The 26,834-nt window shown below is 35.8% G+C and overlaps 1 protein-coding gene across 2 annotated transcripts in view; it reads left to right on the forward strand.

The window, feature by feature from the left end:
* ex (FERM domain containing expanded) overlaps positions 1-26,834 on the forward strand; it is a 346,792-nt gene that overhangs the window by 122,666 nt on the left and 197,292 nt on the right. The window contains exon 2 of one of the 2 annotated variants that reach the window (XM_069830635.1): positions 990-1,092. The exons of the other annotated variant lie outside the window; for it this stretch is intronic. The gene's annotated coding sequence lies outside the window, so the exon portion shown is untranslated. The remainder of the gene's footprint in view (positions 1-989; positions 1,093-26,834) is intronic. 2 annotated transcript variants of the gene reach the window in all.

Below are 26,834 nucleotides of genomic sequence, written 5' to 3' on the forward strand. Positions count from 1 at the left end.
AGACTAGACGTCAGGTGACATCTATCGGTCTGACTTCCCTTCAGAAAGAAATTATGCTAATGCTTTTTAATTGCACTTAAAATCTGATCTATTTGACTGGTTTTGAACCCGCGAATATCCGATTGAGTGACAAATCAGACTACCGGAAACCGACACGTTTAAGAAAATTGGAATAGTCCTATGCATTCCTAGTAATTAACAATTTATATTTGTGTAGCTTAGCAAATTATGCCTTTCTGGGAACTTTATTTTACTGTATGTATGAGCCTATACAGTATTTTAATTCTCAAGTAGATGTATAATCGTAAACTTAAAATATAAAGATGCAGAATTTTTTAATAACTACCATATTTTCACAACTCATTAAACATCATTGAAATCAATATACATTAAAAAATAGAAAAATAAAAGTTTATAAATATTACAGCTAGAACAAAACATTTCAAAATATAAAAGAAACTACTGTTGGTATACTAAAATTAAAATTTTTTTGTACTTAAATTTCTGTACAGTAGTGGCAAAAAAACCGTACCGACCCTTGTAGCTGATTTCAGAGCTTTGTTCACTCCAGAGCACGATAGACTGGTAACTAAGACTTTCGTGGTTCGAATCCTGCCTGGGAAGGAAACTTTTTTTTTTTTTGTTCCTTATTCAAATTTATTCCCAAAACTTTTCGATAGCTGGTAAAATTCATGTACTGGGAATAATAAGTTAATTAAGTAGTAAAATATCGCTACAATCGAAAAGTATTAGAAATAAATTTGAATAAGGAACAAAAAAAAGTTTTCATCCCAGGCAGGATTCGAGCCACGAAAGTCTTAGTTACCAGTCTATCGTGCTCTGGAGTGAACAAGGCTCTGAAATCGGCTACAAGGATCGGTCCGGGTCTTTTTTGTCACTACTGTACATACTCATACTTGAACTATGTTGTAATATTTTAGAAATGGAAACTCAGTTTGGTAAAGGAGGTTCTTTTTTTTTTCCTTTAGGATGCCCTTTTAGAATTCCGAACGTGGAGGATGAAAGAAGACTGGTTATCTCCTCCCAGACCCCTTCCCTACTCATCAGATAATTTCCTTTTCTGCTAACAATGTAAGTACCGCATATAAATATAAACTTTGTAATTGTTTGTCAACCACAAAATTGTACAGTACAATAATAATATTTCCAAGTTAGCAGCTTTATCATTACCGAACTTGGAAGATTGGATCCTTGGTTCGTTCCGGTTCCATTCGTATGAGGATTGGAAGCCAACAGTTGAAACAGCGGGACTTCCTAGTCACGGCGCATGGCGCAGGATTACTAATTGAGACAAAACAGGACAAACACCTATACCCAATCCTATATGAGATAAATAAATCTTCATTTTTCGTCTGAATTATAACCCGAGTTCGCTGAATTTATAGCTAAAAAATCAACCTTTTGATCCACAGCGGGGCATATGAAATTTATTAACGTTACATCAGGCGAGTAAGAAGTGTAGAGCCTTCTCATTTTTAATGTTACGAACAAACTCTGTAAACAACAGTTTTAGGGGATGAAAAAGGACTATTTATGAAATGTATTAACGTTACATCAGGCGAGTAAGAAGTGTAGAGCCTTCTTATTTTTAATGTTACGAACAAACTCTGTAAACAACAGTTTTAGGGGATGAAAAAGGACTATTTATGAAATTTATTAACGTTACATCAGGCGAGTAAGAAGTGTAGAGCCTTCTTATTTTTAATGTTACGAACAAACTCTGTAAACAACAGTTTTAGGGGATGAAAAAGGACTATTTATGAAATTTATTAACGTTACATCAGGCGAATAAGAAGTGTAGAGCCTTCTTGTTTTTAATGTTACGAACAAACTCTGTAAATAACAGTTTTAGGGGATGAAAAAATACTATTTATGAAATTTATTAACGTTACATCAGGCGAATAAGAAGTGTAGAGCCTTCTTATTTTTAATGTTACGAACAAACTCTGTAAACAACAGTTTTAGGGGATGAAAAAGGACTATTTATGAAATTTATTAACGTTACATCAGGCGAGTAAGAAGTGTAGAGCCTTCTTATTTTTAATGTTACGAACAAACTCTGTAAACAACAGTTTTAGGGGATGAAAAAGGACTATTTATGAAATTTATTAACGTTACATCAGGCGAGTAAGAAGTGTAGAGCCTTCTTATTTTTAATGTTACGAACAAACTCTGTAAACAACAGTTTTAGGGGATGAAAAAGGACTATTTATGAAATTTATTAACGTTACATCAGGCGAGTAAGAAGTGTAGAGCCTTCTTATTTTTAATGTTACGAACAAACTCTGTAAACTTCAGTTTTAGGGGATGAAAAAGGACTATTTATGAAATTTATTAACGGTACATCAGGCGAGTAAGAAGTGTAGAGCCTTCTTATTTTTAATGTTACGAACAAACTCTGTAAACTTCAGTTTTAGGGGATGAAAAAGGACTATTTATGAAATTTATTAACGGTACATCAGGCGAGTAAGAAGTGTAGAGCCTTCTTACTTTTAATGTTACGAACAAACTCTGTAAACTTCAGTTTTAGGGGATGAAAAAGGATTATTTTGAGCATGACACCATATACTTATTTGCCCATTTTTTAATTCATCTCTCAAAACGTACAAAATCATAATTTTTATTGTTTTGTAAACATTGACTCAGAGTAATGATCTCAATGTAGGGATGTGTAAAAAAGCGTTCATTAGTATTCCCGATCGAAGTCGATATCGACTTGAATTATTATCGTCTTATGATGACTTTGGTTGAGGGAAAGCAAAATACATTCCGACATACAGAAGCGATTGTAAAACCTGCAAATGTTGTGTAATGATAATAGCATTCAACTTATTTGTCTGGGCTTTGAATGGACTATCCACTGAGAATAAATTTTAGAAAATATGTCGTATACGTCTAGATGCTGATGCTTGAACGCATCGTAGGAATGTGGGAAGATCTTTCTCTAAATCAGATAGTAAATGCCGTCCAGCGAGATGGAGGACTATAAGTCGATTGTAATAGTGAAAACATCCATGAATAATACAAAAGGCCGTGGTACAGCATATAAAGTGCAGTAAGTTTACTATTTTAGTGTATTATTCTTGTTAACGTTATAACATAAAAGTGTAAGAGTAATTTAAAAACAATTCAAATAAAATAATGAAATGAAAAGGCCATACAAATCGTATTCAGATTTTTTCTGTTTCGAATGAATCTCAGGAGAAGAATTCTGTACACCGTCACGTTTCCTACAGCCCTAGGAAAACGATATAATTTTTTCTAGGGAATACTAATGAACGCTTCTGTACATAAGAAAGAGAAATACTCGTACTTCAGTAAATCAATTTATCACTTTGGAGAATAAGCGGACCATGAGTTAAGCTAAACTTTCGTCTACTATTATTTAATTCATGACCTTCCTATTCTTCATAGTGGTAAATTTGATAGACTAAACCTTTCCTTTTTGTCATGTACAGTAGTGGCAAAAAAACCGGACCGACCCTTGTAGCTGATTTCAGAGTCACAGATTAAAATTTTGCTAGTCACAAAACACATCCATCTTGTATAAATAATTGTAACGATGAAATTTATTGCATTTGTTCGATTCTTACCGTATTTTGTTTCCTTCAGTGCCTCAAACTTACAGACGAAAAAACTTTGAGAGTTTTATTTTCATCTGGCATCAGTATTACATTTCTACCTCTATTCGGCAAAGTTAACTGCGTATTTTTACATTAAATAGCAGTACATACCTCTGGCTTCACTATCCATATTGAAATTACCACAGTTTGACACAATACACAGCACAGGATTCTTTTGTATCAGTTACAAGGGTCGGTCCGGTTTTTTTTTGCCACTACTGTACACATATATTGGGGTCATAATCTTGAGGCAGTTTTTACAAAATAATAGTTTATCAATGGTAAAAAAAAATGTGATTTTGTACATTTTTAAACCTGAAGAATCCAAGAATAGAAAAATAAGTACATGGTGACATTCAGAAAAAAAAACATACTAAGGAACACACACTTCATAAATGATGATGATAATAATAATAATAATAATAATAATAATAATAATAATAATAATAATAATAATAATAATAAAAACTTGTTCTTGAAGACATGTTCAAAATATTCTCTTTTCCACCGTCTAAAACGTTTGTATGCACAGTTCCTTCATAAAATTAAAAATAGGAAAGCTACAATTAGTGTCCCATAATTTGTGCTAACATGGAGTGATCCACATCTGTGAAGTAACGGTCAGCGCGTCTGGCCGCGAAAGCAGGTGACCCGGGTTCGAATCCCGGTCGGGGCAAGTTACCTGGTTGAAATTTTTCCCGGGGTTTTCCCTCAACCCAATACGAGCAAATGCTGGGTAACTATCGGTGCTGGACCCCGGACTCTTTTCACCGGCATTATCATCTTCATATCATTCAGGCGCTAAATAACCTGATATGTTGATACAGAGTTGTAAAATAAAAAATAAAAACGTGGAGTGTACCAGTATTCGAATTTTAAATCCTTCACAACAAAAACATAGTACTGAAGAAGTTTAATTTTAACACATGCTTGAGATTCTGGTTCAGTTATTTCTGTACGCTTATAAAAATGTATATTTATTCGAAAAATTAATTTTTTTCCTCCAGGCAGAAGACTATTAGGCATTTCCTGTTGTTGAGAGTAGTATAAAAACTCTCGTGCACGCTATATACCTGTCGATGGTAAAAAATCAAACAAGAATTGGATACGGAATATCTTAATGGGAGGGACTTGAATGGGTATGTAATTAAATGTATTACAGGTGAATTCTTTATTAAAAAGTTTGAATGGTACCCGCCCTCAATTTTACGTGCTGTTTCATGAATAAAAAACTCAGCTCTGTGATAGTTTGCGAATGAAAGCTTCTGTATTGTATGTCGTTTTAAAATTTAGTAAAAGTGTTACTCTTTAATTGATATCTACTTTTATTTAGAACAGTTCAGCACTGGCAAGACAGCATGAAGGAATTTCACGCTATAGCAGCGAAGACGCTGAGTTAACATGCTCTTGATGTAATGCTGTACTACTTAGCCTTGATTTTCCTTTCTTATTATATGAAGTATACAGAAAGTATTGGCATGCTGCAAAAAAAAAACATTTTCGAGATTTACGCTGAAATGTATGATTTAATCATCTACTGTATGATACCTGTTCTCTGTTAGCTGTTGGTTTTGCTTTGTGTGTGTCCTCTGTGTACAGTTTTTTTTTTGTTCTCAACTAAATAGTAGTAGTAGTAGTAGTAGTAGTAGTAATAATAATAATAATAATAATAATAATAATAATAATAATAATAATAATAATAATAATAATAATTGAAGCCTGGATTTCTAAGTACAATCAAACAGTAAAATAAGCTGTTTCGTAGAAATTTTACGTTATTGATGGCTATTGCAATATACAGTCATCTTGAGATTTTCCTGTGTGAAGCTCCTGCGTCTGTAAGTGAAGAATTATTTGTAAAGTGAAAATGTTCTTTCGATGTCGCATGACGTCACAGGCGTATGTGAAAAGCACCACAGTTCTTTTTTGGTGAATTCCTCTTCAATATCTGTTTCTTCACCAGTAAACTTTTTAGAAATTTGACACAGTGTTTTGTAACCGGAATTTTTCTGTAATACTTAATTGAGTTTGACGAATGTAATTTTTTGTAACCCCATGTGTTTCTGAAGATAATATTACCGAAATTTCGTCTATCAGAGGAAGTGAATGTTCCAAGGTTCTCTCCTAATTAGAACTACGCAGTATTATTTCAGGACATCCTGGATCATACCCTAGCATTGCTTTCTTACGTATTCGACTGAAGTTAATTTTTTATTACCAAAAAAAAGGGGGGAATCAGTGATAAATGACGGCTAGGAGTGAAATATGCACTTTTAAAATTATAGTTTTGAGTAAAATATACTGTTTTAATTAAAAATCGTGAAATAAGTAAGCAAAAACATTTACCTGCGAAATAAGCATTTATAAGCACTAACAAACAATACCGAAAGTGACTTAAACTCTCAGTTGCAAACAAATGTAAATTTCATTTGTTGCACAGTTCGCCCATTTTATTTTCTTACCAGTAAGCATTGTCCGCACCTGCGCTATGGGCTTCCATCATGCAGTCCGAGAGATGGTCGCAAAAGAATCCCTTAGGCAGTCACTCATTACCACTAATTAATATTATATTAAAAGTAAAAATAGAGTACATTTTATTAATTAAAAACTTTCTGTACGAAATGTTGTAGCTATTGTTCAGGGTTTCCTGGGTCAATTATGTCATCTCCACCGCATTTTTCTTGTACGCTTTCATTTTGTCTAGACTCACTCACACTATCACGACAAAAATATTCTCACTCGTACTGATTGCCATATCTATCTCCTTTCCATAAAGACTGGGCGAGCCCATTTGTCTTATGTTTGTCCTATGTTATAGTGAGAATCACGTAACAGTAGTTCCTAAATGGCTCATTTGAAGTCTCTTCTGTGTTGCCAACATATACCAGATATTACCAAAGGGCACAGAGTCACAATACCATGTACTGATGTAGTAGTGGTAGTGGTAGTGGTAGTGTCGTGCTTATTTGTCCCATCTCATCTTTATGTTGGGAGGTGTGTTCTAAATGGTTCAATGATTTGTGAAAGAGTAGGCCTTTATTTTCCTCCTGGACCTCTCGCATATTATGTTGGTAATTAGTGGATTAGTATTATCTAATGTTAAAATGTATTCTATCTGACAACATGAAATTCATTGCTTTGACTAAACAATTCACGAGACCTAACCTAAAAATGTATTTTGTTTGATCATGTGAAATGATTAATACGAATTTCGAAAACAGAATACCACTTTGAAATGTATACCCTACTTTAAGTAGCCTACTTACTCCTAAGTCGCTACCATACTATTTCCTCTCTTGGGCATTTCAATAAATATCTGTCCATTAGCTACGTCGTGCATGTTTCATAACAAGTAGGCTAGATCTATAAGTTACATCTTATTTAATTACACTTATCTCTATATAGTGTTGAATTGAAATCACAACGCAACACAACTGAATTATGGTATGTATTGATATCAGGCCTAATATTAATAATCACTTTAATCCACTAACATAAGTAGTAATAGGGAAAAAATGGTTATGTTTCACCCTTAAGGCTCATTCACAATTAAAATTAAACATAACGTAAGCGATAACTTAAGAATATAAACGTTATGATAAAATCAAGAAGTCATACCATCATTCACGATGGGAACATAAACATAACAGCAAACATACTTGGTAACCATGGAAACATAACGACGCCATTTCCTCATATTCTGTCGTATACTTCAGCGCTCCACGATTATGTTCTGTTTGCAAATCACATAAGCATAAGCATGAAAGTTTGGAGTTTGCAAACTTTCATGTTAACGTCTTACGGTAATGTTTATGTCACTGCTTATATGAATCATTGTGAATGATGCCATTTGGTAGCCTGGACGCAAACTTCTGTGTTTATGTTACGGTTATGTTTAATTTTCATTGTGAGTGGGCCATTACGGTATTAAGTAAGCTGATTCGGACTATATAATTATTATTTCTATCTCAGGCGACCATGTTCTTAGTCAGTGTGCACAGCGTAATGTACATACGGGTAACTCATGCCACAGCTGCAGAAAATAAGTGCTGCTTAGCGATAAGGAAATAAAAGGTTGCACTGCATTACATATATTACCAGAGAATTTGTTAAAGAAATATTGAAACCCTTTACTGGTAAATGAAGATGGTCTCATAATCTTCAATACCATACTGGAAGAGTTCATGTGAGTGTTGTGACCATAAGGATGTGGCGAACACAATCTCCACCTGCAGTATTTGAAAATTTCGACATCTATCTAAATACGCTCGGAGTTTAAACGAACGTTTGAGGAAGGAAAGTGAGCATAGTTGAGTCCAGTATTCTCTTCGTAATTGGTGGTCTCTCAGACTGTGATAGGATACTGCAATAGCAAGCATTTCTAAAGGTGTTTCCTTATTATGTTGGGAGGAACGTTGTCGTGCGTGCTTACCTTGAACCGTCCCATTGTCATTACTGCTTGTTGCCAGTCACTCGAGAGCGAACTGTGTTAAAAGTGCATGGACCATTTAACAAGATAGCAATTGAACTTATAACTATAATTCATTTTCTGCAATTGAAGGCCTAACATTCTAATTGGGCTAAGTACCAGTTTCTCAAATTTCATTTTATTCAATCTAAGGGAGGAACATCCATATGAGAATATCATACTAAATTGTTTTCGTCGTAGCTCAACTGTAAGTGACTCATTCGTGCGCCAAAAGACGGTGTTGTACGAGGCGCATCCAGGAAGTAAGTTTCCCTATTAAAAAAAAAAGAACACACACTTTCAGGAAAACATTTATTGGCAACAGGTACAGCAATGTTTCAGCTATTTTTCAACATAGCCACAGTCAGAATTGAGACACTTGTCGTATCGTGGGATCAACTTTTGTATCCCTCTGTCGTAGAACTCTGCCGCCTGTGAATGGAACCAGCATGTGACAGAGTCTTCAGCTCTTCGTCGTTGCCAAAACGCTCACCGGAGGACAGGAATTTCTTGAGGTGAGAGGGAGAGAGAGAGAGAGAGAGAGAGAGAGAGAGAGGGGGCGATGAATTTCAATTGGCGCAATGCTTTGTGCATTAAAGAACTTTAACACCGACCGAACCTCGCAGGCGGCGGGAGAAGGAATAAGAGCTTCCATTTTGGACCACTGCTGCCACGCTACTGGCACCAGGCGGGACCTGTCCGGCTGGCATATGATTGATACGTCATAGATCTGTTACGCATGCGCAATTGACACGACTAATTACGTTTACTTTCAAGGGGAAAAAATCGGGAAACTTACTTTCTGGATGCACCTCGTAGATATTTTTATTTTTTTATTTTATTGGGTTATTTTACGACGCTTTATCAACATCTAGGTTATTTAGCGCCTGAATGATATGAAGGTGATAATGCCGGTGAAATGAGTCCGGGGTCCAGCACCGAAAGTTACTCGGCATTTGCTCGTATTGGATTGAGGGAAAACCCCGGAAAAAACCTCAACCAGGTAACTTGCCCCGACCGGGATTCGAACACGGGCCACCTGGTTTCGCGGCCAGACGCACTGACCGTTACTCCACAGGTGTGGACCCCTCGTAGATATCTCAACATGCATTTCGCAGTGTGTTTTCAATCAATATCAATTTAGAATGTAGTATTATCTCGTTTCGTACTTACAATTTACCTCGAAGAAAAAATCTCAGTTTTCTTTTAAGAAAACTTATTGCTATTACTATTATTAATGTTTTATATATTATTTTAATGTACCGAAGTACATATATTTCCATGCAGATATTCTGCGTCATCATACGATGAAAGAGTAATGGAACGGAGAAAAATTCTCTCCGGGACCGGGATTTGAACCCGGGTTTTCAGCTCTACGTGCTGCTGCTTTATCCACTAAGCCACACCGGATAACGAGTGCATCTCAGCACATGTGTGGACTTCAGTCCTACGTTCATAGACATCTATGACGTAGTGCAGAGGGCGGCCACTAGAGGGAACCCAAGAGTTGGAACTTAAACTGAGACGATTCTGTCCTACACCAGGATGGGTATCCGGTGTGGCTTAGTGGCTAAAGCATCAGCACGTAGAGCTGAAAACCCGGGGTCAAATCCCGGTGCCGGAGAGAATTTTTCTCCGTTCCATTACTCTTTCACCGTATTATTAATGTTGCTACTATTACTGTTGATGTTACTACTGTCACTATTTCTACTAGTACTACGGTTACTTTTGCTGTTGGCTCTTTCTTCCGTTACTGTTTCTACTATTGTCCTTGCCTTTCCTAGTGTTACTATTGCTACTGTTGCTAATGTAGCTACTGTAATTATTGTTCCTACTACTATTTTTGTTACTGTTTCAAAATTAGTTGCCTCTGATTGAGGTTCTGGCTGATATGTATATATATTATCAGGTAGTGCATCTCACTTGACGATATGTGTCAGAGGAAGAACAATTGTTTGTATGTATCTGAAGTCTTATTAGTGTTATATGTAGCTGATCGGCTTGTATATGCAATGGAAGGGGAAAGGAACTGGCCAACCTACCCCATTATCTCCTGGTCTACTTGCCTCATAAGTAGTGCCTTGTTGGTATTACTTATGAGGTTCAGACCTGTCTTTAGACAGTTGACTACACAACGAAATTATTGAATATAACTACTTTGCTTCGAAGCCGCGACCTTTTGACCGCAGCCATAGCATCCTGTGAAATATGGTTTTTACGCAGTACACACTCCTTTCCTTGAAATAATTATTATATTGACAAATAATGTAACTATAGACAATGGAATACATAAAAGACTTTCACACGATATCATAAAAATTATCTTCCTTATTAGTTTATGTAAAGGAATTCGTGGAATAGTTAAAAATATAGGTTGCCAAGATTATCCAGGCGAGAAGAAAACATTTATCTTGTTTCCGTTCCGTGCAGGTGTGGAGAGAAATTTATTTTGCCAAACAAAATTAACAAAGTAATTTGGAACGATCCTTGCATAGTTTGTTAGTGGTTGTTCTACGACTAATACATTTAATTTAACTTGTGGTATTTCCAAATTGAAAACTGCATTAAACCCGTAGACATTCTTGTTTAAACAACCTATATAAACGAAACTGAAATGAGGAGTTCAGGAATCCGGTGTAGGTTCTGGTTTCAGGAATTTTTAACGAGGAAATACAGCGTTCAATTTAATACCAGTGGGTAATTATATGAAGAAAATATTTAAAAATAATGTACTGCTTGCCTGAAAGAGAACGGAGATGAGAAAGACTGCCACTTTATTAGGTTTGTGTTTATTGACAAGTGGATAATATCGATGTTTTGCTTCGTCGTGTAAACAACTGTAATCTTGTGTAAACGTCAATATATGCTACATTTTCTCAGCTGACAGAAATATTTCTAGTGAGCTATTTGTATAGCTTTTGTAATGAATGGATGAAGACAGCAATATCTAGTTCTGTTGTCCACAAGAAAACATTAAAAAAGGAACAGCAGAAATTTCACTTGCAATCCTTACTCCTGAATTAGACAAGCTGCTACATACGCTGTGTATAAACATATAAAGTGAAGTAGGACTATTATGATACAAAAAATCAATTTTTGCTGTAATTTTTCTACCAAAGCATATACAAATTTGAAAAAATTAAATAATTTGCTACTTTAGACATACATGAAGTATTTGGAGTTAAATTTATTTTCTTTTTCTGTACTTAGTTCTGAAAAGCATAAGTAACGTGGTGGTGGTGGCGGCGGTGGTGGTGGTGGTGGTGGTGGTGGTGGTGGCGGCGGTGGCGGTGGCGGTGGCGGTGGCGGCGGCGGCGGTGATGGCGGTGATGGCGGTGGTGGTTGAACGTAAAATGCAATAATGTAATGTCCAAGCCAAATAAGATGATAGATTACTGATGTAGTGTGTTTAGTAAATAAATGATGTTTAGTGTGCATATTTAATACATGTTTCTTAGAAATTCATACGCTTCCTGTTTCGATCGAATTGACGTATGGATGATGTCCTGCTTTTCTTTTGGCAACCCTATGTCAAATGTATTTTCCACATTTATACGTCTCTGTTAGAAACATGGAATTCTACATCCAAACAAAAAATTAACGACACATTAAACAAAATACAATATCTACCTCAGTTATTTATACATTTTTACAATTGCTAATTTGTTCGACAAATACGTTATTATTTGCGATCATATTTGTTATGCTTTGCCATAACTAGGTTTCGTTTCTTGACACAAAATCATTTTTGCGGACAATTAAACGTTATATTTTAGCTATAAATTGTGAAATAAATATTCGTATATCCAAGAAAACATTCCCTTCCGCATTGAGTACAGGCCCTTGTCACATATAACAGATCAGTACAAAAAGTGTTGAAAATTCAAGGTGCATTTGAATTATGGAATTACATAGATAACCTTGGACCTAGACTAATATTGCGTTTTAAACCTACAGTTGTGAAAAATGTTTGCTCTCTTAAGGCTAAATTAATCTTTCATGTAGTATTGTAAATATAAGAAGATGGTATATAATATTTACGATTTTTATGATACTTCAGTAATGTGTATTTGTATAATTGTTAAATTTTAAAGACTTTAAATTCAGGAAAGATTAATTTAGAAGGATAATCATTAGGTTTTAAGCGTATGTTAACTATTCTTTTTTGTAAAAAAAAAAAATTAGAGGATCTAATGAAATTTTTTAAGTTCCACCCAACGCAATAATGGCATATTGGATGGTGGTCTGAAAAAGAGCTAAATAAACTGCACGCAAAATACTGATTGGTGAAATACGGCGGAGAATGACAAGTTTATAAATTATATACGTAATCTGCTGTATAGATGAGAAACATGAGAATACCATTTCAGATGCTGATCAATGATTTAATTTTATTGTTTTAATCTGTTCAAAGGCAACATTGTTAACCGCGATGGAAACCTACACGAAAGCTTAGTTGTTAAAATTAAGGCTGAGTGTCCCGTATTTTTATAATGTTTCTGGGAACCCTACATATTTAAAGCCCATTGCCCTCTTCTGGGTTTCAACTGAGAACTTCTAATGTAATGGCAAGAACCCAGTCGACAAGAGGATTGAATGTTTGGAGTGGCGAATTAGAGGAGGAAACGTCGTAAGATTTCTGAGGAAAAGGAATAAGAGAATGCAGAGTCGCGTGGGGAGCAGGAGAGACGAGAGACGAGAGAGAGAGAGGGAAGGTGAAGCAGGTGGTCTCAGTACATTCCTGAAGGGGATCGGGCCTTTATACCCAACAATGGGATAAACTCCATCCATTGGTATGGCAGCTGAGGAGCGTGCCCAAACCCTCCACATTCCTGAGGTCCATTCAAATCACACTCATTCCTCACCCTCGTCCTCATCGTAACGAACATCTGGCAGCACAACAGACATCCACTATGCAAATGCTGAGGTGCAACTAATAGGAAATACACGTGTTGGTGCGAGGGAGGCTCAAGGCGCACAAACGCACTTCTATCCCGAATAAAACGCCTAGACACGTGGAGTGGAAAGCTAGCGTCAATCAACAAGCACGGATTTAATATCATTTTATATTTTTGTACACATATTACTAGCATAGTATTAAAAATATGGTGAATCTTTCTTATGTCTCAGCCACTATATAAACTTGATAAAATACCTTGAAAATGCCTTGGATTTATAGTATTGATTAGTAGAAATTGATGTGATCACTGGGAGAGCTGTGAGCCCAACCAACCCGCCCTAAATATGTACCTTACTTATATACTGTACGAAAAATAATAGTACGTGAACGAAGAATACCGCCATATTTCTTTACTGTAACAGTGGATTTCAGTGTCGCAACATAGTCATAATACTACACACCTAATCAAACCTAACCTAATCTCTCTCATAATACTACACACCTAATCAAACCTAACCTAACTTGTCACATAATACATATCTAATCAAACCTAACCTAACCTGTCACGTAATACTACACACCTGTAGTAACATTCCTCACATTAGTATCATTTCATTTTCAAGTATTGCCGGCTCTGCCAATCGAGTCGGTTGCTATCTAGTGGAAGTGGATGGTACTAATTCTAAGAAGAATATGGCGACTTTCATAATAATTACATTTTACATGTTACGTGATATACTAAATGTGTTAATCTATACTAATAATAAATCTGTAGCCGAAATTTTTCTGGTAATTTTCGATTTTACAAAAATAATTGGTCCTAACATATATAATTAACCACCCTGAAACCGAAAATCGCATTTTTGAAATTTTTGTTTGTATGTCTGTCTGTATGTTTGTTACCTTTTCACGCGATAATGGCTGAACCGATTTATATGAAAATTGGAATTTAAATTAAGTTCGTTGTAACTTAGATTTTAGGCTATATGGCATTCAAAATACTTTATTTAAAAGGGGGGTTATAAGGGTGCCTGAATTAAATAAATCGAAATATCTCTCTTATTATTGGTTTTTGTGAAAAATGTTACATAACAAATGTTTCTTCAAAAATGATTCCCGATAAGTTTTATTCTTTACAAAATTTTAATAGGACTGATATTTAATGAGATAAATGAGTTTTAAAATTAAAATAACGCCATCTAAGACGGTGCAATGAAATAACAAATGACTTCGTCTAAAAGGTGGCCTTGGACAACAACAATCGAAACGGGGGCCTTGGACGTCAACAATCCAAAGCTATTAAACATAGCCTACAGAGAATGTTTCTGTGTTTGTATTAAGTAATATCAGAAGCTAAATTAACCGATTTGTATAATTAATTATTATTTCACCATTGGAAAGTGTAGTTTCTCTAGATGGACATAATGCTATAATGTTAGTATAACGTCTGAGTAAATCGAGGACAGGTAAGATTAAATTAGCTTCTTATGCACAGAAAATTTGATAGGCTATTTTGTACATTCGTTTTCTGTATTTCTTAAAATAATATTTATGTACACACTCATTTTAATCTCAGAGAATTAACGAACAACGAGAGTGCATTGATTTAGTATGCAGTAATAGTACGTTAGCTTAGCAAACCATTATTTTATAATTCAAATTTTACAATGTTAAAATTTGAAATTTAAATTTTAACTATGCTCAATTGAATCGTGTTAAAATGCATAAAATATATATGCGATAAATGCAATGCAAAAAAATTGGGTAATGAGCGAAGCAGATTATGTTGTACTGTTATAAAAGTTGTTCCCTGGATCAAACGTCCTAATTTAATTATGTAATTACTTTATATTTATTTCTAACAGGTGCAGCGGAGCGCACGGGTACGGCTAGTGTAGTAATAATTCTATATATGTGGTACAATAAGATTTGAAATGTGTTGTGGTTGTGATAAAAGTATGGAAAATTAGTTTATAGCACCACATTGACAGTGATAAAAGTGTGCAATATTCGTTCAGTGGCTGTTGGATGCTCTAGATTGACCAAAAATATTGCTTGAATACTTACAGGGCACTAATAATAACCAGAAAGTTCATCAAGAAAGGTCTGTAAACAACTGCAATTCACTTGTCCGCCGAGTTAGCTCTGTGGTAGCGTGTCTTCCTTCAGACTAGTTGGCCCTGGTTCGATCTCCGGTGGGATCAGAAATTTTCATGTAGGAGAGATGACGGTGCACAGCTTCTAATCACAAGATTGTGCACGAATATGCCTGGAATTTACCCAAATTTCTCCGCAATACATATGAAGAGGAGGCATATATCACTGTTGATAGTGACGTTAAGCCTGGCGGCCCCCTTGGTGCTATTCGACAGGAGTAGGCTACGTGCCGGCACTGGGTTTCCTCCTTCTCCCTTCCTCATCTTCATCATCACTCATTCCAGACACTACACGTACACGAACACTTGAACACACACTCACCCTAGTACACGACATTACTCTCCACAGATACACATCATGTACAGCGTGGCCCGCCGAAGTGGTGTGCAACTAGAATATGGGCCACAGTCCTGCCATATATCCGCAATATACAGGATCCGAATTGAAGTGGGTAGGCACTCGCTAAATATATACTATAACTCACTTTCAGACAAAGCGAAAAACCAGCTTGTCATTTATGGCTATGTAACAAATTGATGAGCCTAATGGACTTTTATCAATTTCACTATGCTGCCATCTAGCGACTGCAAAAGAAGTAACATAACCCTGATGGAATTGCATGAAGTAGTAGCTTGCAACTGTACTTCCATCTAGCGGTCGTTACCAAAAAAAAATAATTTTCGGTAGTGGCGATCCTGGTGGTTGTTCTCTTTTATATGTTGCCATTTCATAATATGGGAATGACCAATTTGATATATATATGATCAGGGATTTAGGGTGCATTGGTGGAGGGTTGTACATACAAAAGTATCTACTTACGATTCATCAATATTTTCCTTCTCCAGACTGTAGTTCAGATTAGGCGGCCGGACAGCTACTGGTTGAAGGGTCCCGGGTTCAATCTCGGGTGGCTGCCGAAACTTCCAGAGTGGCTCCGGGATCCACTCAGCCTGTTGTCAGATTGAGTACTGGGTCTATCAATCCACCTTCTCATTTTAATGCCGAGGTCACGGGAGCATGAAGTTCTATATTCGCCCTCTATGTATCTTCAAGGTCCCGCGCCGTGGCGTCGTGGTCTAAGGTATTCTGCCTAGGATTCGCGTTAAAGAATGCGCGCTGGGTTGAGTCCTCATGAAGGAAAAAAAAATTCTTAAGAAATTTTGGCCAGTGTATGGGACCGGTGTTCACCCAGCATCGTGATGCACTTGAGCTACGATAGGTAGCGAAATCCGGTTACGAAAGCCAGCTATAACGGTTGGAGGGATCATAGTGCTAACAACACGATATCTTCATTCTGGTTTGATGATCATCCACCTCTGCTTCGGCATGTGGACGTGAGGCCAGCAGCCGGTCATGGTCCTTCATGGGCTATCGTGCCTCGGATGTATCTTCAAGATGTCTAAAGGGAATATTTTATCTTATTATTACAGTAGTATAGAGAAGAAGGTTTATTTTACCAATAACACTGCTTTCGGGAGATAATGCGTTTAAATCTCGAGGCCAGCCAATCCGATCGGGGTTTTAATTGTAACTAGGAGTATAGTTACTGTATTTAAAAATATAAATGCTCTTTCCACTATAAACTAATAGATAATGTTTCGCAAGTCATTATTTTTTTCCTTACGTTATAGGACTAAACATGTCTCTTTTAACTGTTGTTGAGCATGGTAATATACATCTTGAAATCAAGAGATCCTGACCTGTGTAGGGTTAATATATCCTTATAAGTTGTTATAGTAAGACATTTATTACTACTGGTTGTACATGGTTCGCAGACGTGTCGATAGATGGCAACAATCCAATATAACAACGTTTCGATTCCCGCTTGGACTAATCACCTGGTTGGGTTTCTTTTGAGGTTTTCCTCAATGTAAGACGAATATTAAGTAATCCCAGACGATTTTCACTAAAGATAAAGACTGTTTATAATGCTGGAGTACAAAAAATGTCATTTTCAACACAATTTTATTTTAATTCTGTGACTTGAATTATTGCTTTCAAGTTCAGATAGCAAAATTTCTACAAGTCTGCCTTTTAGTCTTGAGGTTTTTTATATTTTGATAATTACTTTTAATTTAAACAGAACGGATGTTACATAATGCATTCGATGTTACTAATAAATTTATGTATTCAGTTCTTTTGAGGCAGGTAGGCTACGTGGTGAAGACGAGACATCCTTCTTACTCCTCCTGTTATGGGCAAAAGTCAGATCTGTCCCTATAACACCGATAACGTCCAGTATTCTTTCTCTAGGAATACTAGTTTCCATAAATATAAAACGAGCAATAGTAGTAGAGGAGAATACCAATGTGTGCCGCATCAAGAAATACACTATTTGCTCGATTGACCTACACATCGCTTCAAAAACATGTTCCTATTACGTGTACTGCGTATGAAAGCAAACGACTGTGTTTTCTGCTTCTTTCGAGTGAAGGCCGTTTACCTGCGATTTCATTTCTTCTTGTGTTTCGCATAGAATGAGTAATAGATCCAACTAGTTCGGTAGCTTATTTGTTCTAGTACTACTGGCCTTGGTTACATGTCGTAGCTTCTTCATCCTACTACTACGTAAGGTAAAGAGGAGTTCTAAAGTACGATATGGAATATTCAGTAAATAATGCTGTTGACACTCTGTTGTTATTTACTGTCAGTCTTATTCATCTAGCTAAGAATAGGCCTATTAGGAATTCAGCTTGGAGACTCGTACTGTAGGCTCTATATATTTACGCACTTGCCAGTTTACAAGCTGTAATGGGTCCATTGCATACTAAAGGCTGAACGGAATTTTTAAAATGTTTTTGGTTGGTTATTTAATGACGCTATATCAGCTAGGCCTACTAGCTTATTTAGCGTCGATGGAATTGGAGATAGTAAGTTGGTATTTGGTGAAATGAAGCCGAGGATTCGCCATAAATTTACCTTATGGTTGGGAAAAACACGGGGGGAGGAAAAGTCTAACCACGTAGCCACCCCAACTGGGAATTGAACCCAAGCAAGAGCGGAGCTCCGAGTCAGCAGATAACTTTTTATAAACATGATTCGTCTTTGTAAAGCGTATATTATAAGTGGGGAGACGGTGTGAACAGGATATGGTATGTTATGAAATGTTATGATTTTAGTAGGTTATTTTTGACTACTCAGGATATTATGATATTTATCGTCGAAGGAATTGGTGATAGCAAAATTGTATTGGCGAGATTCATCCAAGAATTTGCTGTGATTACCTGACATTCGTCTTACAGTTCGGGAAAACATAGGGAAAAACAACCCCAAACGGGAATCGAACCCACGCGTAAATGCAACTCCGGGTCAGTTGACAAACGCTCTACCTCCTGAACTAGCCGATGGCTTGTTTATGTATGTTAAGGAAGGTGATGGATGAAATTTATATTTTCTACATTTTTCAAGCTACGTCCTTGATTTTTTGCACACATAATCACTGTGTGATGGATAATGATGTGGTGAAGTTTCATTTCTGTGAGTCATCTAGTTTCTTAGTTATTAACAAAAACAGTCTTAAAAATTTGCATACTTCAAAATGAAATAATCCATAGTTAAAAGCACATTACTCTATGGATGTGAAGTTTGGCAGATACCTGAACGTATGAAAAATAAGCTTCTATCTACTGAAATGGATTTCCTGAGAAGATCAGCCATGAAGTCAAGACTAGATAGGGTTAAGAACGAGGATATTAGAAGACTTGTGCATAAAGAGAAAACAGTCATCGAAGAAATACAAAGAAGACAGTTAATTTGGTACGGACATGTTCAGCGGATGGAAAACGAAAGGCTGCCGAAAACTGTCTTGAAATGGGTTCCAAATGGGAGAAGAAGAAGAGGGCGACCGCGAGATACATGGATTAAAGGAGTTAATAATGCTATGTCACAGAGAGAGTTACAAGACGGTGATTGGGAGGACAGAAGATGGCAACGAGGATCCAGAAGGCGACCCTTCTCGCTGTGAAGCCGGACATAGGCTACATACATACAAAATGAAATGTGTCGCTCAATTTTTGAGTAAAAGTTTGATTTTTTTTTGCAAGACCAGTGGCATATTTAGAAAAACATCACGCATCAGTTTTCCTCTATCTTTACTACAAAAAGGTAAAAATGTTTTTATAACAACTGCATATCTAAAAACAGAAATTTTCCATTATCACTATAAATATTTGTATTCTCGTGTTAGTTGTCGTGTTTTATTTAATTTTTTAGTCAAATTCATTTTTCCAAATCTTAATTCTGTCTCTGAAAACGCAAATTGGCCTTACTCAACATTAACTTCGTTTGAAAGATTCACGAGTTATAGACCTAGGCTTACTGCTTTTAAGGTCCTTGAGGAAAAAAAAAGAGGGAATTAAGATCTTGGCGTCTGGAATATAAAATTACATAATCACAATATTCTAGGAGTTATTGAGCAGAAATTTATGCGAACGTAATAATATGAATGTTCTTTTAATAATAATAATAATAATAATAATAATAATAATAATAATATCATAATCATCATCATCATCTATGCGGCTGAGATGCCATTTGTTAGAAGGACGACAGGATACCTACACTAAATGGGATCACAAGAGGAATGAAGATGTCCTCAATGAACTCCACATCGAACCAGTATTAGAATAGCCTATATAGAAACACAGAGATAAAATGGATAAACCATGTCAACAGGATGAATAACAGTAGAATTCCAAAAATAATCCTCCGTTACAGACCGCCAGGGAAAAGATCAATAGAACGTCCTGCAAAAAGATGGAGTCCGTAATAGGGCACATGGCATAGGCCTACATGTTTGGATGATGATGATAATGATAATGATGATGATGATAACCATCATCATCGAGCTATTTGTCCGTTTTCGTCTATATTCGTATTATAATTTCGAACCAAATTGGCTTCATAATCGATCCCACTATAAGATTTGAGGGTGCCGATTTCCAACCACAAGAAGTAGATCTGGAAAAGAAAAGACATTATGAACCCTGCTTTCCTTATCTGGAAGAGAAATACCTCATACCCGTTTGTCGCTGGGAAGTAATTGGCTTGCTCTTTGGTGCAAGGGGCACTATATTAAGATTTTGTATCAATTTCTTTCATCGTTTCCATATCGATCTTTTGGAACTTCAAGATATAGCCATTAATGTTTTAAGACATTCCTTGTTAATTGTAAATAACCATCTGTACAGCTCTATATATGAAAAATAAATTATTCATGTCGAGGATAGCTGCCCCCCCCCAAATAAATTAAATTAAAATTAAATAAAAATAAAATTTAAATTTAAAATAGAATATTGTTGCTCTACAATTAGTTTAGGTGCTGTTACCGCTCGGTACCCCTTTTTCAAGGGCAGCTATCCTTTTTGGATTCTTCTCTCTGCATTCCTTGTCCATGTGGTCTATATGGAATGAAATCACAGCTTAAGACAGTACAAGGGTTTACATACAGAATACTCGGACGTTATCCAAGAGAGATAAACTATTTAGATCGCTCTTTTTCAAGAAGTTGTTCCAATTGAATTTTAAGCGTTCCTTTGTTACAGAGAGAGAGAGAGAGAGAGAGAGAGAGAGAGAGAGAGAGAGAAAGGGAGAGTTTTCTGTTTACAAATTCACAAAACATCCTGTCATTAGCTAAATAACTTGAATTGAAGGAAGTTAATTTGCATGGAGTTCTGCGCTTGTTTAATCCAATTTACCCTTTGCCTAATATGTGGGGTTTAGTGACAGACTCGGAACGAATCTGCAAGCTAATGAACTGCAAACCAACCGTCTTCTCTTGTCTTCGAATAGTCACACTGCAGTCATTTGATCAATAGGCTACTCTTGAGCTTTCGTAATTTTTAGTTGTCATACAAATAATAGAGAAAATTCTTTGGAGGGGCGGGAAGGAGCGAATCAGGTGTTCATGGAAACACATTATGAGCATTCTTCATTTCGAAAAGCTGTTTTTGTCATGACTTTGTCCCCTCTCCGTTTGTGTATATTCCAGTGGCGCCAACTTTTTTAAAACACTGGGTGTGCTCAAGTACTTGATGTATAAGTTAAGATAAATCTCATAAGTAATAATAATAATAATAATAATAATAATAATAATAATAATAATAAAACGACAAATTATTGGGTAGGCTCGGGCCCCACGAACCCATATATGTTGGCGCCACTGGTATATTCTTTTGCCTCAACTTGACAAATTGAGTTCATTCTCATTTAAAAGTTAACTCTTCAGGCATGTTTGTACATGAAATATAACACTTTTAACTGGTAACTTATTCAGGAAAAATGTGCGTTACCATTTCTGTAATACTCTATGCGCATCTTGTTCCTTAGCGGGATCACGCCGATGCAGCCCGTAACATAATATTGCTTCTTAACGGCAGTGCTATCGGGCCGATGCCACCCGCAATATACCATTATAGAAAAATAAATGAAGTTTGAATATCATGGTAGTATATCATGTATTACATTCAATATATTACTAGTGGCTTGTGCAGCGAATGCTGCATTTATTTTCTTGCACTGGTTACGATGTTCATTAAAAGTTCAAGTTATTTGTTTTATGATTATGATAATCACACAGTCACCAATCACTTTTAAACGTTTCACGCAATTGTAGGGGCTCTACGAGTCCTGTGTCATCTTTTGTTCTAAAATCATATTATTTGGGGAATTTACAGTGTATGGAAATTTGACGAATGTCGTGGTTTATAAGAAGCGAGCGGACCTCGTGCTTCCAGGTTGCGCTAGGGCATGGATTCTAATCTCGCTTGAGCTATTTTCCCCCCTTGCTTTTCTCTAACATTTAGGCGTATGTAAGATAATCCCTTAGCTAATACTTGGACTCATCTTGCAAAAATACTGTCTCTAATTTCATTGCACTGTATAACCGCGCTGTTGTGCAGTTGTCATAGCGTCGTGAAATGACCGATCGAAATAAAAACCGAAGTTTACAAAAGTTCTTATAACCTAAATTTCCTAAAGCTATTATCTTTTTCATTTTTTATTACATAATGAATAATGCCAAAACGTAGGTGTTACGTTTTTTAAAATATTTGCTTCAAGGCATGGGTATAGTCGTGCCAGGGTGCCGCCTCGATACTTTTTTCTGCAACTTGGGAGCGCCCTGCTTCTTTATTTGTACTTTTAAAAATAATAATTGTCTTGCTTTAGTCTTACTTACGGTAACTTTGTATTTAAGTATGGCTTAGTAGTCTAATATGTACAGTATAACAGCAGCGGCTTTACTGATATGTAGTATAATAATAATAATAATAATAATAATAATAATAATAATAATAATAATATGTGAATATATTGAATAAGCAGTCGCGGACAGCCGATGAGGAGTGGTCCTCCAGCTTGGGGGTTGAGCGAAGGGCTAACAACCCATCACCGTAAAAAACAGCTTGTTACGAAAACTCAAAATAAGCCTCGGAATGGGACTGATTCTCTGGCACGACCACAGCAAAGGACTAAGGTTATGCGATTTGGTACTTATACATTAAATCCAGACGTTTGAGATGGGCAGGGCATGTAGCACGTATGGCCGAATCCAGAAATGCATATAGAGTTTTAGTTGGGAGGCCGGAGGGAAAAAGACCTTTGGGGAGGCCGAGACGTAGATGGGAAGATAATATTAAAATCGATTTGAGGGAGGTGGGATATGATGATAGAGACTGGATTGATTTTGCTCAGGATAGGGACCAATGGCGGGCTTATGTGAGGGCGGCAATGAACCTCCGGGTTCCTTAAAAGCCAGTAAGTAAGTATAATAATATAATAATAATAACAATAATAATAATAATAATAATAATATAGTATTTACCTGCGCACTTAATCCTATATACATTGTCCTCTTATTCGACTCTTAAGTGCGCGCTTAAACCTACATAGGATTACAATACCCTACTTTTTTCCTAGATCCTCTTTCTCATACGCCTTGCCTTGGTAGTCCGTAATTCTGCAAATTTTGCTGGTTACTTTGTTTTCTTTGGTGTCTGTGACTATAATTCTCATTCTCATTACAGAAAATGTTAAACGGAAAGCTCTTGTTCTGATGATATGTCATTCAGTGTAAATTCATATTATTTTAAATCGTCAAATAAATCTGATTATTCATTGACATACCAGGAAAACAAAACTGTGTACCGGTACTGTAATAATAGGTTGTGTCTGACGCTTTTCATAATGAGGTTATATTGTAATGAACGATGAACGATGTAATGAAATAAGAAGATAATAGATACTGTATAGAAGTCAAAATTAGAATTTTGCCTAATACGCTGTCCCTATAAAACGCTAATAAATAATAATAATAATATTTATTTATTTATTTATTTATTTATTTATTTATTTATTTATTTATTTATTTATTTATTTATTTATTTAACCTGGTAGAGATAAGGCCATCAGGCTTTCTCTTCCCCTCTACCAGGGGATTACAACTACAATATTAAGAATACAATTACAATTATAATTACAATTCATATTGAATTTACAAATACAATAAAAATCAAAGTACTAAAAGATTAACAGACTAATAAAAGCTAGACAGTTCATTGTAAAAATTAAGAAGAGAGAATTTTTTTTAATAATAATAAATCATATTCATAATAATAAACTTTTCGTGACACGACCTATAATATTTTATTTACGACTACACCGTACTTCGAAGTAATTTCTAAATTTTAGGTTCATTTTTTTGGGACTCCCTTACGCTGGTTATTACAAAATTCTTTTCAAGTCTCAAAAGTTGTAGCCGTCAGCAAGCTTATAGTGAGGGAGGGTTGGAGGTGGGAAAGTGTCAGCTGAAGAGGGTCGCATTCTTTGTTGTTATTGTGTGCTGTGGGTTCCTGAATAGGGGAAGAAGGAAGCACAGATTATTATTACTTTGCAAAAGAAAAGAATATTCAAGGATGCAACAGTGGATTAATTTGAAAAACTTTGCTTTAAAACTCTGCTACTGCTGCTACTACTAAGCCTACTACTAGTATAGTACTAATAGTAATAGTACTAATAATAGTAATAATTTAGTTGTAATAGTAATAATAATAATAGTTAATTGCTGTGATGGCGAAGTTGTATTTGTGGTGGACAGAGCAAAAGTTGCGAAGGTTTTCTCGTTTTTTTTTTGGTTTGTTTTTTTTTTTTTTGTTTGTTTGTTTTCCGTTTTCTGTATTATTCCACCATCACTCTTCACAATTTCCCTTTCATTATCTTCGTATCGGAGCTATTTTTTTCTTGTATTAGCGCAATGAGAGCGCTATAGTGTTCTTTTGACTCTGTTGACCCTAATTTAATGTGTTTTTTGGTCAGTGTTTATATTTTTTGTATTTATGTGTGCTATCTTGTAGGATGGAAGAGAAGGCCTTATGGCCTTAGTCCTGTCAGATTAAATAAATAAATTTTCTGTTTTCTTAACCTGAGATCAGAGGTCAAATTTTGAAGGAAAAAAATTAAAAATTGGGTTTTTGCCTCAAATAATTATTTGGACTTTTCGGCGTAATTTGGTAGGCCTATATAGTGTATTGAAAAATGACAATTATGAGTTCCTTTAATTACGTAATATGTTTCACGTTTCAAACTACTTTTTTTCTCATCTCGCACTATTGCATAAAAATATAAATAGGCCTATATCTGAAACTATTTGGTTGTGGTTTGGTGTGTTTTGTTGTAGCTGAATGTTTGTTTCATAAGTTGGCGTTAATGTTTATGACTTAATGACTTAAGTGACAGATTTTGTTGTGAACTTCTAAAACAAATTGTTACATTTTTTTTAATGCAAGTTTTTCTACTTTTACTCTAGAAAGTTAAAAATTCACAATTTATATATATATATATATATATATATATATATATATATATATATATATATATATCGTTTTCTCAGGAACTAAGTGAGCTAGAATCATGCAATTTTTATTGCTTATCTACAGTATTACATTGATTGCTGAGCTCTAGTTTCAGGTCATTTGGATAAAAACTTTTTTTGCATGGATATTAATGTAATTTCATTTTCCTTAAAAATTAGTAGTTACAAAAAAATCAAAACATTATTTTCTGAAACAAGAGCTCAACACATTTAAGATGATAAAAAAAACAGTAAAATTTTCATAGAGATATCTATAAACGTACTTTCTGTGATAAAGGTACTTAAAGATGATTAATTTAACTTAGGATAATACAGAGCCTCTGATCTCACATTAAGCAAAGAAGAAAAAATGCTATAATTCAATATTGAGCTGTAATTATTACAAACTTCCCGAATGGACTAACTGGTAGATTTAATTGTAAAATACAATAGCCTACTTCTTGCAATGAAGAAACTACTAAACGCTTTTGTAGTTACAGAAGTCGTAAGCGTATTTCCATAAAAGTCACTAAATCTAGTTTTGTACTATCTCTGCATGTAATAAGAAAGTAAAAGTATCATTGGGCGGAGATAATTGTATGAGTGCAGCAGCGTTGATATTCATTTCCAGATTTTCAGTAGCGATTTCTACGGGCTGCTTGCCATTCACCTCGGATGTGTTGCCCTGCTTGAATTGCATGTAATTTGATTCTGGGCTTTTGGGTCCACGACTGAAGTAATGCATTTTCGCTGTAGCCTAAGCAGATGTTTTTGGAAGCGAGTGGTGATGGGCCTTGCTTGCTTGCCCGCTGGTGGACGGGCGATGTGCGTTGCGAACCGAAGGCCGTCCGCATTCCTGCATCTCAGAAGAGATTTTATGCGGCCCCGCTGAGAGGCTGACAATGTACAGGAATGCTAGAGTAAAAGACAACTTCTCCATCTCCTTCTGATTCGCTATTGGCCCCTCCCTTCCCATCTTCTTGGTACATTCCCCACTGCATAAATATACGCATGGCACTTATTTATAATACCTCTCAAGCGTGCGCTACGCACGGCGAGATTGAAGGCATGATTTCCAACTTTGAGGTAGACGCAGTTTTTCAGAATATGATAAATTTTCACAAAATTGTGTTGTCTCACGACGGTATTGGAGCTAAATCATTCTAGTAGATGTCTAACTACTTGCTTGGAAGGCTGTGAGTTCGAATACCTTCCACAGAAGACTCACTTGCAATAGATTGAAGTATTACATCACATTACAGTAAATACTGTAGTGCGACCGAGAGTTCATCCGCATTGGCGAAAAACTGAAAAAGTCTTACGTCATCCTTGACAATCGCAGAGCATTGTACCAATTAGGAGAGAGAAAGACATAGATGGTGGATGTGCAACTTTTTGAAAGAAAAACATGTATACTGTTTTCGCTGTAAGAAAAATCCTAATGTAAACATAAGCACGTTGCTGTCATACCCGTGATTGGCTCCCAGTCGAAACACTCACATGACGCAGGAAAACATAGTTCATATTTGGAAACCATAATATTGTATTATTTGAAAATAAAAAATTGAATTCTAGTTGTTAAATACAGTGAAACATATAACTTCACTCATATGTAAAACGATATGTAAAAGAAAAGCTACTTTTATATTTTGTTATGTACTATGAACGCGGATGAATACCAACAGTAATACCGAGGTAGTCTGTTCTTGTAACAAGCTGGCTTGAGCTCGTAGTTGTTCACGTAAGCACATGGTACTGAAATATGACTTCTGCATCCTCGGTGTGTGTGGTTATTGATCATAAGAGTGGAAACCCTCT

The sequence above is a fragment of the Periplaneta americana genome, chromosome 7 (genome assembly GCF_040183065.1).
Source record: "Periplaneta americana isolate PAMFEO1 chromosome 7, P.americana_PAMFEO1_priV1, whole genome shotgun sequence".
NCBI classification, from domain to species: domain Eukaryota; kingdom Metazoa; phylum Arthropoda; class Insecta; order Blattodea; family Blattidae; genus Periplaneta; species Periplaneta americana.